The sequence below is a fragment of the Carcharodon carcharias genome, chromosome 18, assembly GCF_017639515.1.
Source record: "Carcharodon carcharias isolate sCarCar2 chromosome 18, sCarCar2.pri, whole genome shotgun sequence".
NCBI classification, from domain to species: domain Eukaryota; kingdom Metazoa; phylum Chordata; class Chondrichthyes; order Lamniformes; family Lamnidae; genus Carcharodon; species Carcharodon carcharias.
This window is the reverse complement of record NC_054484.1, coordinates 29,436,300-29,452,909: the sequence shown is the minus strand read 5'-3', so window position 1 is coordinate 29,452,909 and position 16,610 is coordinate 29,436,300. Positions and strand designations below refer to the sequence as shown.

Below are 16,610 nucleotides of genomic sequence, written 5' to 3'. Positions count from 1 at the left end.
GGCGGTATCACTGAACTGCGAGGTGAAGGTTGCTTTCTTCTCTTAGACATTCTGATTGATGCAGAATCTGGAGCTCCTGCAGTGAGTGAATGGTTGTCTGGGTGCCATTTAAAAATAGTGCCAGGACCTTTGACCCCATGAGGTAATGACGGAGCAGGCAACTTCCTGCCTGCCCTGCCACGAGATTCACTGAGCTCCTCACGGATGCATAATTAATGAGCTGTAAAGCAGAAGGTCACATGTGTTCAGCCACCTCGCAGCACAGTGGGAATCACACCGGCTTTCCAGCCCGCCACCAGACTTAGTCTCTAGAATGGAAGATTCCGCCCAATATCTCTGACCTGGCTGACTTAAAGAAAATTAGAAAAATTCTGTGGATGCTGGTGATCTGAAAGAAAAACAGAAAGTTCTGGAAAACCTCAGCAGGTCTGGAAGCATCTGTGGAAAGAGAAACAGTGTTAACGTTTCGAGTCCAACATGACTCTTCTTTGGAAGCTGCCAGACTTGCTGAGCTTTTCCTGTGCTTTGTTTTTTATTATAAAAAAAGTAAGTGCATATGTTTGAGATTGCAAAGGCTTTCACTTTTGTTTATCATGACTGGCAGCTCCTTTAAAGGAAAATGTCCCTTTTAGATAACTCCGCTTATCTGAAATAAAAACTGAGAATGCTGGAAAGATTCAACAGGTCAGAGAGAACTGTGGGAAGAAAAAAAATTGCATTTCAAATTGATAACCTGGAACATTAACCTTCCCCTTTCCATCAGAGCTGACTGGCCAACTGACCGTTTCCAATATTTTTGGTTTTTTTCAAGGATACGGCGTTGTTTTATGTATTCTTTCATGGGATGTGGGCATCATTGGCAGTGCCAGTATTTGTTGTTCATCCCTAGTTGCCTTTGAACTGAGTAGCTTACCAGACCATTGCAGAGGGCATCCAAGAGTCAACCACACTGCTGTGGGTCTGGAATCATATGTTGACCAGACTGGGGTAAGGATGGCAGATTGGCATTAGTGAGCCAGATGGGTTTTTACAACAATTGACAGTGGTCACCGTTACTGAGAACAGCTTTTATGTCCAGACGTATTAATTTAGTTTAAATTCCAAAAGCTTTTTTTTTGAAAAATATACTTTATTCATAAAATATCTGGAAGAACATTCCAAACCATTTCAAAATCACCATCACATAAGTATAATCAGATTCAACTTTTACACATGGATCACGAGGTGCATCAATACAACCAATGAATATTACAATCATTTCAATCTGGTCAATGCAGACAATCAGACAATGGTATTGGAGTTATTGAGGTGCTTCCATACAATTATAATACAATTAGTATTCACTGCATACATTCATTTTGAGCTGTGCAGCCCGAGGGGCTCTCAACAGTTCCCAGTCCCTCGGTGCACAGTGGCAGAAAGGTCTTAGACAGTGACCTTTCCCCATTGCGCCTTTGCGGCGGCTGCCCCAAGCTTTAGTGCGTCCCTCAGCACGTAGTCCTGGACCTTGGAATGTGCCAGACTGCAACACTCGGTCGGGGACTACACTTCCAGCTGGAAGACCAACAAGTTTCGGGCAGACCAAAGAGCGTCTTTCACCATGTTGATGATCCTCCAGCTACAGTTGATGTTTGTCTTGGTGTGTCTGGGAACAGCCCTTGGAGCACAAGAGTCCTGTGTCACAGAACTGCTCGGGATGAACCTCGACAGAAACCACTGCATCTCTCTCCAGACCTTCTTTGCAAAGGCACAATCCACAAGGAGGTGAACAACGGTCTCATCCCTACCATAGCCACCTCGGGGGCAATGTGCTGAGGGGGTGAGACTCCTGGTGTGTTGGAAGGATCTGACGGGGAGGGCCTTTCTCACCACCAGCCAAGCTACGTCTTGGTGCTTGTTGGAAAGTTTTGGCGATGAGGCATTCTGCCAAATGACTTTGACAGTCTGCTCGGGGAACCATCCCACAGGATCCACCCTCTCCTTTTGCCCGCAGGGCCTCTAAGACGTTACGTGCCGACCACTGCCTGATGGACTTGTGGTCAAAGGTGTTTCTCTGCATAAATTTTTCCACGAGGGACAGGTGGTGTGGCACGGTCCAACTCTCGGAGTGTTCTGCAGCAGCGTGGCCAGACCCATCCTTCGCAACACCAGGGAAAGGTAGAACCTCAGCACGTAGTGACACTTGGTGTTTGTGTACCGAGGGTCTACGCACATCTTGATGCAGCTGCACGCAAAGGTGGCCATCGGTATGAGGGCGATGTTGAGCACGTTTTTTCCCCCCTTATCTAGAGGCTTGTACATTGTGTCCCTGCGGACACGATCCATTTTTTAAATCCCATCAGCTTTTTTTTTTGCAAAAATATACTTTATTCATAAAATATTTTCAAGAACATTCCAAACCATTTCAAAATCATCAGACCAAAAGTACAATCAGGTTCAACTTTTACAACATGTATCACGAGGTGCATCAATACAATCAATGAATATTACAATCATTTGCAGACATTCATTTTGAGCTGTACAGCCCGGGGGCTCTAAACAGTTCCCAGTCCCTCGATCCTGGGAGAACCCCCCATTTTAAAGCATTTATTCTCTTACCAAAACAGTTGTCTCTGAGAGTCCCAGACCTTTGGTCTGCTCCTTCATACTCACAGTGTGCAGAAATTGCCTCACTTTGGATGGGCTGAGGAAACTGTCCTGAACTTCCCCATTGGAGATGTTCTGCTCAGGAGGCATCTGGGAGTTCGTGCAGAGAACAGGATTTGAAATGTCCTTTGTTGGAGAAGCTTCTCCAATCCTCTCCCCCTCTGCTGCTCCCGGCTTCCCGGAGCTGGGGTGCGCTGAGCGCCTCACTGCTCCCAGATTCCTGGGGCTGGAGTGCGCTGGCCTCTTCGGGTTGTGGGCAAAGTTGGGGTGTGCTGGTCTCCTCATTGTCTCCAATATTCTGGAGCTCGGGTGTCTCGTCCTCCAACTCCCTAGAGCTTTGCTGCTTCTTCTGTAGGTGCCGCCCTGGCCCTTCTTCGTCCAAAGAGCAGCTGCCCTTGTCATCTATGTCAGATGGGAGACGCCTCTTGCCACTTGTCTGGGAAGTGGCTTGGTCCCTTCTTAGCTCCTTCTTCCTTTTGGCTCTCTTCACCAGCTGCCACTCCCCCTGCTGATTTTCTGCTGCTGCCTCCTCCTCCATTGATTCGCTCTCCTGAGGAGTGAGAGGTTCAGGGGGCAGTGCTGTTGATTAGCTCTCTGCTGCCTCAATCTTTTCCTCCACCTTGTCTCTCTCCCTGTCCTCCTTTGTCCTGTTGTTCTCACTGGAGGCCATGGTGGTTGGAGTGTTGCAAGTGTCCTTGGTTGTAGTGACATGAAGCATTTCCTCTGCTTCCCCCTCGTTGGCTTTGGCTGCCTGTGCATAAGTGAGGCAGCGTTTGGGGCAGGTCCTGTAGAGGTGACCTGCCTCGCCACACAGGTTGCAGCACTTAGTCTGTTTGCAGTCCTTTGCCTGGTGCCCTTCCTGTTTGCAGTTCTTGCATAGGGGAGCGCTGCAGTTGGCCGCCACATGACCAGACTTGCCGCATGAGCGACAAAGTTTGGGTTGCCCAGCGTAGACAAGGTAGCCACAGCTTTCCCCGATAGCAAAGCTGGAAGGAGGGTGGAAGATGGCTCCCTTACTGTCGGTCTTGAGTGTGACCTTAACCTGGCGTTTGCATGTCCAAATCCCAAAGGCGTCTCTAACCTCGGTGCAGCTCCCAACCTTATCGACGTACCTGGCGAGGAAGGTGAGTATGTCGGCGACAGGGACATAGGGATTGTAGAGATGCACCGTCACCACACGATCCCGTTGCGACGGCAGAGCAAAGAGCGGCTCCACCGTCAGGATCTTGATCTCCGGCAGGTCTCGTTTCTCTTCGAACACCTTCAGGAACTTGACGCAGGCAGCAACATTCCTGAAGGTCACGTCGAAATATCCAGCGCTGGGGAAGTCCTGCAGGGAGTAGATCTCCTCTGCTTCAAATCCACATGCCTTCAAAAGGATACACTTGATGAAGAAGGCCCGATCCATGGGTGCTCCTCCTTCACTGTCATTCACAGTGACTCGGACCGTGTTAGGTACCCCATGGTATGGGGCTCGACTGGTTATAGCCATCGCTTCACGACCTTGCCCTGGGAGAACCATGATCATGGTTTCTCCCCTGCCAGGTAAATTCCATCAGCTGCCCTGGTGGGATTTGACTATTGTAGAGGAATAGTCTGGGCCACTTGATTACTAGTCAGGTGATAATACCACTACTGCCACCCTCTCCTCAGTATAGCTGACAAGAGACACATCTTTAAAGGAGCTTCCATTTATAATAAGCACCTAAAATGCCAGCATCTTCCGTTTATTTTTAGTTCAGGTTTCAAGCCTTGCGCAACATTTCGCTTTCTTGTTCCGCTGCAGAGCAAGTCAATCCCTGGGTCACGTGATTGCCGGTAAAGGCTGACAGCTGCGGGCTTTGTGACGTCACCGCCCGGCGCTGTGAGTGACAGGCCTGGGGCCCGCCCTGTCCCGCCCACCTGGCGTCCTTCCAAGCCTGCTGGATTTCCGGCAACCGCAGTTTTTTTTGTTTTTATCTTGGCGTCCTTCCAAGCCTGCCAGCCAAGAGGTTACTCACTGGCACCGGGCTTTGTGGAAACTGACGGGAAGCTGGCAGAGCAAGTTCCGCATCTGCGCAGCAGGAGAGGTTGGCGATGGTTGGGGAGGAAGTCGCTTAATTTGTATGGGGGGACTAGGTATTGTTCTCCTTTATCTCCCCCGCTAATGCAACAGCGAACATTTTCACTCACCGACATCAGGTAAGATGCCGAAAGGGAGAGAAGTAATCAGAAGGTGCATTGGCTCCGCAGCTGTTTGTTGGGCAGGGACTGGGTGAGGTCAGTTGTTTTGAGTATTGCGGTGTTGTAAGTGTGAAGTTTTATTATTAAACATAGGTGACCTCTTTAAAAGTTCCTGGTGCGATTCAGAATTGTCTTGTTTGAAAAAAAAGTCAAGGTGACTTATTTTGTTAATTTGATTAAAATCATATTTTGTGTAACCCATAGGAAAGGGGTTTCGCGCACCAATTTTTTATTCTTGCTAATCAGCTTGCCCAGTATTGGCGGGAGGAAATGTTAGCATGTATGTTCCAGAATTAACGGTTAAAATGTTCAATTTATTGGTCACGTGAAAAGAAACAGTTTAAAGCCAGCCAGAATCGCAGGGCGAACGCATATTTAAGGAGAGTTAAAAACAAAAAAACTGCGGATGCTGGAAATCCAAAACAAAAACAGAATTACCTGGAAAAACTCAGCAGGTCTGGCAGCATCGGCGGAGAAGAAAAGAGTTGACGTTTCGAGTCCTCATGACCCTTCGACAGAACTTGAGTTCGAGTCCAGGAAAGAGCTGAAATATAAGCTGGTTTAAGGTGTGTGTGTGGGGGGCGGAGAGATAGAGAGACAGAGAGGTGGAGGGGGTTGGTGTGGTTGTAGCGACAAACAAGCAGTGATAGAAGCAGAATATCAAAAGATGTCAACAACAATAGTACAATAGAACACATAGGTGTTAAAGATAAAGTTGGTGATATTATCTAAACGAATGTGCTAATTAAGAATGGATGGTAGGGCACTCAAGGTATAGCTCTAGTGGGTTTTTTTTTTATTTTATATAATGGAAATAGGTGGGAAAAGGAAAATCTTTATAATTTATTGGGAAAAAAAAAGAGAAGGGGGAAACAGAAAGGGGGTGGGGATGGGGGAGGGGACTCACGACCTAAAGTTGTTGAATTCAATATTCAGTCCGGAAGGCTGTAAAGTCCCTAGTCGGAAGATGAGGTGTTGTTCCTCCAGTTTGCGTTGGGCTTCACTGGAACAATGCAGCAAGCCAAGGACAGACATGTGGGCAAGAGAGCAGGGTGGAGTGTTAAAATGGCAAGCGACAGGGAGGTTTGGGTCATTCTTGCGGACAGACCGCAGGTGTTCTGCAAAGCGGTCGCCCAGTTTACGTTTGGTCTCTCCAATGTAGAGGAGACCACATTGGGAGCAACGAATGCAGTAGACTAAGTTGGGGGAAATGCAAGTGAAATGCTGCTTCACTTGAAAGGAGTGTTTGGGTCCTTGGACGGTGAGGAGAGAGGAAGTGAAGGGGCAGGTGTTGCATCTTTTGCGTGGGCAAGGGGTTGTGCCATAGGAGGGGGTTGAGGAGTAGGGGGTGATGGAGGAGTGGACCAGGGTGTCCCGGAGGGAGCGATCCCTACGGAATGCCGATAAGGGGGGTGAAGGGAAGATGTGTTTGGTAGTGGCATCATGCTGGAGTTGGCGGAAATGGCGGAGGATGATCCTTTGAATGCGGAGGCTGGTGGGGTGATAAGTGAGGACAAGGGGGACCCTATCATGTTTCTGGGAGGGAGGAGAAGGAGTGAGGGCGGATGCGCGGGAGATGGGCCGGACACGGTTGAGGGCCCTGTCAACGACCGTGGGTGGAAAACCTCGGTTAAGGAAGAAGGAGGACATGTCAGAGGAACTGTTTTTGAATGTAGCATCATCGGAACAGATGCGACGGAGGCGAAGGAACTGAGAGAATGGGATGGAGTCCTTACAGGAAGTGGGGTGTGAGGAGCTGTAGTCGAGATAGCTGTGGGTGTCGGTGGGTTTGTAATGGATATTGGTGGACAGTCTATCACCAGAGATTGAGACAGAGAGGTCAAGGAAGGGAAGGGAAGTGTCAGAGATGGACCACGTGAAAATGATGGAGGGGTGGAGATTGGAAGCAAAATTAATAAATTTTTCCAAGTCCTGACGAGAGCATGAAGCAGCACCGAAATAATCATCGATGTACCGGAGAAAGAGTTGTGGAAGGGGGCCGGAGTAGGACTGCAACAAGGAATGTTCCACATACCCCATAAAGAGACAGGCATAGCTGGGGCCCATGCGGGTACCCATAGCCACACCTTTTATTTGGAGGAAGTGAGAGGAGTTGAAGGAGAAATTGTTCAGCGTGAGAACAAGTTCAGCCAGACGGAGGAGAGTAGTGGTGGATGGGGATTGTTCGGGCCTCTGTTCGAGGAAGAAGCTAAGGGCCCTCAGACCATCCTGGTGGGGGATGGAGGTGTAGAGGGATTGGACGTCCATGGTGAAGAGGAAGCGGTAGGGGCCAGGGAACTGGAAATTGTTGATGTGACGTAAGGTGTCAGAGGAATCACGGATGTAGGTGGGAATGGACTGGACAAGGGGAGAGAGAAGGGAGTCAAGATAACGAGAAATGAGTTCTGTGGGGCAGGAGCAAGCTGAGACGATCGGTCTACCGGGGCAGTTCTGTTTGTGGATTTTGGGTAGGAGATAGAAGCGGGCCGTCCGAGGTTGGGCAACTATCAGGTTGGAAGCTGTGTATTTAAGGAGAGTGTTGGGTTTCTGAGGCGCTGTTCATGGAAAAGGTACTTGACAAACTTTATAATCGTGCTTGTTTTTAAAGGCTTTTTTTTGAACAGATCGTAGCTTTTCTGTACCGGGTTCTTGTTTCTATTTCACTGTAATGTTCAGGAATAGGGTTGAATTAACTGCATGTATATCAGTGACTTGCGTTTCCCTAAGATAAATGCAAAATACTGCGGCTGCTGGAAACCTGAAATAAACACAGAAAATGCTGGAAATGTTCAGCAAGTCTGACAGCGTCTGTAGAGTGAGAAACAGTTAGCGTTTCGAGCCTCTGAAGAAGGGTCATACAACTCGAAACAACTCTGTTTCTATCTCCACATATGCTGTCAGACCTCCTGAGTTTTTCCAGCATTTTCTGTATTTACTTGCATTTCTCTAACGTTTTTAATACAATGTACCAAGTGTGCACAGAAGAGGAATGATGGTCAAGGAGTAGGAGTTTGAGGCGACTGAAAAGATGACAAGTGATTGAGGTGACAAGTGATGGGACTGACATGAAGAGTTCCAGAGCAGGACAAAAGTTTCTACGATAATTGGTGGACCAAAGCATGAGACGGGAAGGATGAAGTGATACACAGAAAGATATGGACAAGGATGCTGGGACACGTAAAACGGGATGAAGCTCTGAAATTTGAAAATAGTATTTGAAAATGCTACAGTTATCTATTTCATCAAAAAGAAATCAATAACCAGCAGAGCAGTGCCGCACCTATTTGGGTGAACTGTGGCCTGCAGTCCGAGTCACCTACAGCTTGGATACTATGTTTTAATTGTGGTTCATTGATAGTCACAGTTGATTGGTTGTGCCAGTCAATAGTGAAAGACATGCCAGAGTTAAACGGACGGGTGGTTTTAAATAGATTAGAGATGTCTTGGTTCTTTAAAGCTGTGCTTTTATATTATTTCACACAAGCTTCATTGGATTAGTTGTGACTGATGACTATTAGGATAGTAGAATTTAAAAAAATAAGGGATAAAAGTTAACTTTTCAAATTAAAATGTTTATGTACAAATATCCAATCCAGTATATTCTTAACTCTGTTTTGCTGTATGAAGAAATTCTTGAAAATGAATTTGCACAAAATTAAACCAACTTCCCTTCCTTTTTATCTTGCACCGTTCCCCAATACTAGTTTTATGACTCTTTGAAGTTTCCCAACTCTGATCTTTGAACCAGCTTTCAGGGTTTAATTATTCTTATTGGCTTATTATTATTTATGTTCAGAGCTGTTTCATAATGTTAATTATTTATTTATTTGTTTGTTTGTTTATTTGAGACCAGAACCAGATGAGCCATGAATGAAGGAGCTGGCCCCTAGGTACTGTGTTCCTGTTATCCAATCCACCCATTTTGATTTCTCATCAAGCTATTGAAACAGTGTTTCACTAAGGCTTACATGCTAATTAACTTTCACCGTTAGCAAACATTCCTTAATTAGGCATGGTCAATGGAAAGATTTAACACAGCTTCGAAGTATATCTTCATTACGGAGACATGACTGCAGGAGAACATGGATTGGGACATGAATATTGAAGGTACAGGATATTTTGGAAGAACAGGAAGTGAAGAAAAGGTGGAGGGGTGGCTCTGTTCATCATGGTATTAGCACAATAGAGAGGGATGATCTAAGTTCAGGAAACCAGGATGTGGAAACAGTTTGGGTAGAGATGAGAAATGGTAAAGGCAAGAAGTCACTTTTGGGAGCTATGTACAGACCCCCTAACAGTAACCACGTGGTAGGATGGATCATCGAGGAAGAAATAATTGGAGTTTGTCAGAAAGGCACAACGATAATCATGGGAGATTTTAATTTACATATAGATTCTCAATCAGATGGGCAGACATACCCTAGATGAGGAGCACATTGAATCTTTTCGGGATAGATTCTTAGAACAGCATGTTATGGAGTCAACCAGAGAGCAGGCTATACTAGACCTGGTATTGTGCAATTAGATGGGATTAATTAATGATCTCATAGTGAAGACGCCCCTAGGTAGCAGCAACCAGAGTATGATTGAATTTTACATTCAATTTGAGGGAGAGAGGAGTGGGTCTGAGACTAAGTTTTTAAACTTTAAATAAAGGCAATTATGAGAGCATGAACCCTGAGCTGGCGTAAGTGAACTGGCAAATTAGGTTAAGGGATAGGTCAATAGAGATGCAGTGGCTAATTTTTAAGAGGATATTTCAGAATGCACAGAATAGATACATTCCAACGAGTAAGAAAAAGTCCAAGGGACGGACACGCTATCCTTGATTAACCAGAAAGGTTAAAGATGGTATTAAACTTAAAGAAAAGGCATATAACTGTACAAAGACAGATGGTAGCTCAGAAGATTGAACAGAATATAAGGAACAGCAAAGAATGACTAAAAGACTAATAAGGAGGGAAAATTAGAGAATGTGAGAAAGCTAACCAAAGATATAAAAATGGATAGTTAAGAGTTTTTATAAACATTTAAAAAAGAAACGAGTTAACAAAGTAAGCATTGGTCCTATAGAAAATGAGTCTGGAGAATTGATGATGGAAAACAAGGAGATGGCAGATGAATGGGACAGGTATTTTGCATCAATTTTCACTATGGAGGATACAAGTAACATCCTAGAAGCAGCTATAAACCAGGAAATGGAATTGGGGGAGGAAATCAGGAAAATTACAGTCACCAGACAAGTAGTAATGGTAAATTATTGGTGTTGCAGACTGACAAGCCCAGGTCCTGATAGACTAATTCCTAGGGTCTTAAAAGAAGTGTCTAGTGAGATAGTTGATACATTGGTTTTAATTTTCCAAAACTTCCTAGTTTTGGGCAAGGTCCCATTAGATTAGAACATAGCAAATGTCACTCCATTAGTCAATAAGGAAGGGAGACAGAAAGCAGGCAACAACTGGCCAGTTAGATTAACATCTGTTGTAGGGAAAATGTTAGAGGCTATTATTTAAGAAGTTATAGCAGGGCACTTGGAGAAGCTCAAGGTCATCAGGCAGAGTCAACATGGTTTTGCGAAAGTTTAACCAACTTATTGGAGTTCTTTGAGGAAGTAACATGTCCTGTGGATAAAGGGGAACCAGTGGATGTACTGTACTTAGATTTCCAGAAGGCATTTGATAAAATGCCCACATCAGAGGTTATTGTGGAAACTAAAAGCTCATGGTATAGTAGGTAACATATTGGCATGGATAGATGATTAGCTGGCTAACAGGAAGTAGAGAGTAGGCATAAATGGGTCTTTTTCCAGTTAGCAAGGTGTAATGAGTGGTGTGCCACAGGGGTCAGTGCTGGGACCTCACCTGTTTACAATTTGTATAAATGACTAGGATGATGAGATTGAAGGTATGGTTGCCAAATTTTCTGATGACACAAAGAAAGGTAGGAAAGTAAACTGTAACAAGGACATAAAGGAGGCTACAAAAAGACATAGGTTAAGTGAGTGGGCAAAGATCTTGCAAATGGAGTATAATGTGGGAATAAAAACAAAAAAACTGCGGATGCTGGAAATCCAAAACAAAAACAGAATTACCTGGAAAAACTCAGCAGGTCTGGCAGCATCGGCGGAGAAGAAAAGAGTTGACGTTTCGAGTCCTCATGACCCTTCGACAGAACTTGAGTTCGAGTCCAGGAAAGAGCTGAAATATAAGCTGGTTTAAGGTGTGTGTGTGGGGGGCGGAGAGATAGAGAGACAGAGAGGTGGAGGGGGTTGGTGTGGTTGTAGCGACAAACAAGCAGTGATAGAAGCAGATCATCAAAAGATGTCAACAACAATAGTACAATAGAACACATAGGTGTTAAAGTTAAAGTTGGTGATATTATCTAAACGAATGTGCTAATTAAGAATGGATGGTAGGGCACTCAAGGTATAGCTCTAGTGGGTTTTTTTTTTTTATATAATGGAAATAGGTGGGAAAAGGAAAATCTTTATAATTTATTGGGAAAAAAAAAAAGAAGGGGGAAACAGAAAGGGGGTGGGGATGGGGGAGGGGACTCACGACCTAAAGTTGTTGAATTCAATATTCAGTCCGGAAGGCTGTAAAGTCCCTAGTCGGAAGATGAGGTGTTGTTCCTCCAGTTTGCGTTGGGCTTCACTGGAACAATGCAGCAAGCCAAGGACAGACATGTGGGCAAGAGAGCAGGGTGGAGTGTTAAAATGGCAAGCGACAGGGAGGTTTGGGTCATTCTTGCGGACAGACCGCAGGTGTTCTGCAAAGCGGTCGCCCAGTTTACGTTTGGTCTCTCCAATGTAGAGGAGACCACATTGGGAGCAACGAATGCAGTAGACTAAGTTGGGGGAAATGCAAGTGAAATGCTGCTTCACTTGAAAGGAGTGTTTGGGTCCTTGGACGGTGAGGAGAGAGGAAGTGAAGGGGCAGGTGTTGCATCTTTTGCGTGGGCAAGGGGTTGTGCCATAGGAGGGGGTTGAGGAGTAGGGGGTGATGGAGGAGTGGACCAGGGTGTCCCGGAGGGAGCGATCCCTACGGAATGCCGATAAGGGGGGTGAAGGGAAGATGTGTTTGGTAGTGGCATCATGCTGGAGTTGGCGGAAATGGCGGAGGATGATCCTTTGAATGCGGAGGCTGGTGGGGTGATAAGTGAGGACAAGGGGGACCCTATCATGTTTCTGGGAGGGAGGAGAAGGAGTGAGGGCGGATGCGCGGGAGATGGGCCGGACACGGTTGAGGGCCCTGTCAACGACCGTGGGTGGAAAACCTCGGTTAAGGAAGAAGGAGGACATGTCAGAGGAACTGTTTTTGAATGTAGCATCATCGGAACAGATGCGACGGAGGCGAAGGAACTGAGAGAATGGGATGGAGTCCTTACAGGAAGTGGGGTGTGAGGAGCTGTAGTCGAGATAGCTGTGGGTGTCGGTGGGTTTGTAATGGATATTGGTGGACAGTCTATCACCAGAGATTGAGACAGAGAGGTCAAGGAAGGGAAGGGAAGTGTCAGAGATGGACCACGTGAAAATGATGGAGGGGTGGAGATTGGAAGCAAAATTAATAAATTTTTCCAAGTCCTGACGAGAGCATGAAGCAGCACCGAAATAATCATCGATGTACCGGAGAAAGAGTTGTGGAAGGGGGCCGGAGTAGGACTGCAACAAGGAATGTTCCACATACCCCATAAAGAGACAGGCATAGCTGGGGCCCATGCGGGTACCCATAGCCACACCTTTTATTTGGAGGAAGTGAGAGGAGTTGAAGGAGAAATTGTTCAGCGTGAGAACAAGTTCAGCCAGACGGAGGAGAGTAGTGGTGGATGGGGATTGTTCGGGCCTCTGTTCGAGGAAGAAGCTAAGGGCCCTCAGACCATCCTGGTGGGGGATGGAGGTGGGAAAATGTGAAATTGTCCATTTTGGCTGGAAGAATAAAAGAGAAACATATTATCTAAATAGTGAGAGATTGCAAAGCTCTGAGGTGCAGAGGGATCTGGGTGTCCTAGTGCATAAATCACAAAAGGCTAGTATACAGGTACAGCAAGTAATTAGGAAAGCCAATGGAATGTTATCATTTATTGCCGGGGAATTGAATGAAAAAGTAGGGAGGTTATGCTTCAGTTGTATAATGTGGGTAAAAGGCTTTGAAGTGTTCGATCAGCCATGATCATATTGAATGGCAGAGCAGGCTCAACAGGCTGAATGGTCTATGTTCCTAGGATGTTTGCTCTTGTGGGAGAATCTAGAACTAAAAATAAGGGGTTGCCCATTTAAAACAGAGATGAGGTGAAATTTTTTCACCGAGGGTCATGAATCTTTGGAACTCTTTTCCTGAAAAGATGGTGGAAGCAGAGTCTTTGAATATTTTTAAGGCAGAGGTTGATAAATTCTTGGTAATTAAGATGGTGATAGGTTATCAGGGGTAGGTGGAATGCAGAATTCAGGTTACTATCAGATCAGCCATGATCTTATTAAACGACGGAGCAGGCTCAACGGGCTGAATGGCTTACTCCTGCTCCTTGTTTGTATGTTCATATAGCTGTTTTTATCTTTAATCTCACATTCTGCTGTGGGCCTCATAGCCAGTCTTCCTCTGTGGCATGTGTTTTTTTGGCAGTGTGGTCCAATGGTTCATTCTTATCTGTGAAAGACAGCTTGCAGAATTCAGCAGTACAATTTACTTTGAAAAATGATGTCTTGGCCTTGCAAAGCATGCCGATACCTAACGCTTGGTCAAGCTTTTAAGTTTAGTCAACTCATATCATACCTGTACTAGCCTCCTTAATTGGGTAACAATACATCAACCATGTTGAACAAAGAGAAATAAGGCACCTCAGCCAAAGAAGATCTTTGGTTCTGTGCAAAAGGAACTAGTTGATTTGGAGGGATTCCAAAAGGGTGCTTTAATAGAGAATAACATGCAGCTGGTAAATAATATGTTAAAGGTTAATGTGGCGAGGCAGATTAGAGAGGGCAGCATATTGGAGAGGTTGGGTGGATTAAGAGAGGATGATAAACATTTTAAAAAAGATAGGGACAGTGCATGAGGAAAAAAATCATTAACAATGTCGTGGCCGCATGGTTCTGATCGCTTTGGCACTCAGCAGAAAAGTTCCCAAAGGTTTTCTACCCCTTGCTTTTAGTGTAAAAACAAGATAAATATTCCTTGCCATTTACTGAAACGAGGCTGAAAAAGATGTCGTGAATTCACTGAAGTTAATTCTGAAGCAATTCTTCAAATAGTTTTACCTGTAGGTCACCTTTAAGCCATGGGGTTACTAAGCTGATGTTTGCGAAAGAAAATGTTAAGTGTTCGTAAAAGCTTGAAAATCAGAAATTTGGAACCTTCCTGTTAACCCTAACTGGAAATTGGTCAGTTTTTTAGTGCTGAATTGCTATTAAAAGACCACAATCAGAAATGAAAGTTCTGGCTAATTTGATGTTCCACAAAGCATGGCATATGTTTTACCCAAGAAAGTGCAGTTAAAATTAATTATAATCTAAATATTGTGATTAATAGCTTCTAGTTTAAAATGTGACAGGATTGCAATTAATTAAGTTATGTTTCAATTAAACCTTAAATATTAGCAACATGAGGAATCTACTGTATATAGTTCACATCAGTCATAATGCCTTCTGTTAGAAAATTAAGCCTAACGAGACCGTCAACTTGTTCTGCTATATATGTTTGTGCTTTTAAAAATATATATCTAAATGAAAGATTATAGCTCAGTAACCAAATTTCTGGTTTAAGGTTTGTCATTATTCAGGATAACTTCTGTCGAGCTTGTTACGACCGGTCCCCAGGCGAGGTCCCCCAGTTTATGATCTTGGATGAGATACCCCAAATTGCTATGCTCCGGGGTGTGGAGGGATGAACTGGCTCCCCTTCTTCATTCAAACCCCCAATTTGGTCACAACAATTTAAAAGGATCCCTTCCCTTCTGGATACCTTTTCCCAGTTTAGATCACAGAATCATACAGTGCAAAAGAGGCATTTCGGCCCATCAAGTCTGCACCGACACGTGAGAAACACTTGACCTACCTACCTAATCCCATTTACCAGCATTTGGTCCATAGCCTTGAATGTTATGGTGTGACAAGTGCTCATCCAGGTAATTTTTAAAGGATATGAGGCAATCCGCCTCCACCACCCTCCCAGGCAGCGCATTCCAGACTGTCACTACCCTCTGGGTAAAAAAGTTTTTCCTCTCGACCCCCTAAACCTCCTGCCCCTCACCTTCAACTTATGTCCCCTCGTGACTGACCCTTCAACTAAGGGGAACAGCTGCTCCCTATCCACCCTGTCCATGCCCCTCATAATCTTGTACACCTCGATTAGGTGGCCCCTCAGTCTTCTCTGCTCCAACTAAAACAACCCAAGTCTATCCAACCTCTCTTCATAACTTAAATGTTTCATCCCAGGCAACATCCTGGTGAATCTCCTCTGCACCCCGTTCAGTGCAATCATTGTTTTATATTTTAGAAGAAGCCAATTTAACCAGGCTTTCTTGAGTCAAGGAAAGAATAAGTTTATTAATTACTAAAAACCTGAGGAAAAAAATTTTAAAAACGCAACACATAAACATATGCAGATTAGAAATGAGTTGAGTCTAAAAATAAAAGCTAAAAAGACATATGAATCCATCTTTAGCTTGTCCGTGGGGAGTAGCTGGCGAAACGTTGTGGCCGTTGAGCGATTCTAGTAGAGGTGACTTTGGCAGTTGAGCAGTTGGTTTGGAGCATTTGGTTCTACAGGTTAGCTGAAGGAGTTGTCCTGTTTCCTTTTTGACTGTGGCTTTGATGACTTGCCGCCAGCCAGAGAGAGAAAAGACTTTTACCTGCAAACCGCAGGGATGCCTAGTTGCTGTTCTTCTGCTGTGACCTTCACAGCACTCACTCGCACCCCAGAACTGGCAGCTGGCATTTTAAACCCTTTCCTTGTGCATTCCTGGAAGGGAAAAAAATGTCTTTCATCTAGCATTTGCTTTCTTTTCAACTCAGATCATGTCCACATTCTGACACATAACTCAACAAGGGATGGTTTCTGCTGAGATGTGGTAATCCATCTCCATTGTCTCCACAACCACAGGAAATTAGCATTCAGTTTTTTGCATTACATCTCCCCCTTTCAAGTGTCTCTGTCTGAAGTAGGCCTTGACACCTTGTGAGATGCAACATCCCAGAGCCTCTCTGGATTGGTCGGTCAAATATAATCCACATAGGAATTTTCCAGAAGGTGGTTACTTACAGTCGTAGCCAGCTTTTGTTTGTATGTCCTTTTTAAAAAAATGCATGTCTTCCTCAAAAAGTTCTTTATGCTCTGGTTGTGATCCACTATCATTACAAGCCACAAGCACCTGACAAATTAAAACTCTGTTATCTCTGCAGTAGCAGCCATGTTGGATACTTAGTAACAATATTCCACTTGGAGAAGTAAATGAAAAGCAGGCAAAAGCTGAAGGAACCAAATCAAAAAACAGCAAAGAGAATTGAGTAAGTATCAGGTATTACAGAATTTACATGCTTAAAATCATATACTAGTTGATTTGTCTGCACTTTAGTGTAATATATTTCAACGGGTAAAGAATCACTAGATTTGTCTATAGGTTTGAAATTCTTTCAAAGTTGATTGGAGGGCATGTTATCACATTGGAAAGCAGCACTAGTTATTTAATTCCTATTCCTCTTGATAAGATCTGATAAAATCATCTCATTTATACTGCAGGTCATTTAGCCA

At 44.7% G+C, this 16,610-nt stretch overlaps 1 protein-coding gene and 1 long non-coding RNA gene across 11 annotated transcripts in view; one reads left to right on the top strand and one right to left on the bottom strand.

Moving 5' to 3' along the window:
* Positions 1–4,560: 4,560 nt before the first annotated feature.
* LOC121290563 overlaps positions 4,561–16,610 on the top strand; it is a 34,299-nt gene continuing 22,249 nt past the window's right edge. The window contains exons 1-4 of one of the 10 annotated variants that reach the window (XM_041211110.1): positions 4,561–4,827; positions 7,843–8,080; positions 8,718–8,759; positions 16,262–16,366. The gene's annotated coding sequence lies outside the window, so the exon portion shown is untranslated. Of the gene's footprint in view, positions 4,828–4,955; positions 5,250–7,401; positions 7,440–7,842; positions 8,081–8,717; positions 8,760–8,820; positions 8,977–16,261; positions 16,367–16,610 lie in introns of those variants that run through there. The other 9 variants (XM_041211114.1, XM_041211111.1, XM_041211113.1 and 6 more) reach the window with 9 other exon arrangements.
* The window catches only part of LOC121290565, a 46,889-nt gene continuing 45,705 nt past the window's right edge, over positions 15,427–16,610 (bottom strand). The window contains exon 4 of the long non-coding RNA XR_005945841.1: positions 15,427–15,821. This is a non-coding gene — a long non-coding RNA (uncharacterized LOC121290565). The remainder of the gene's footprint in view (positions 15,822–16,610) is intronic.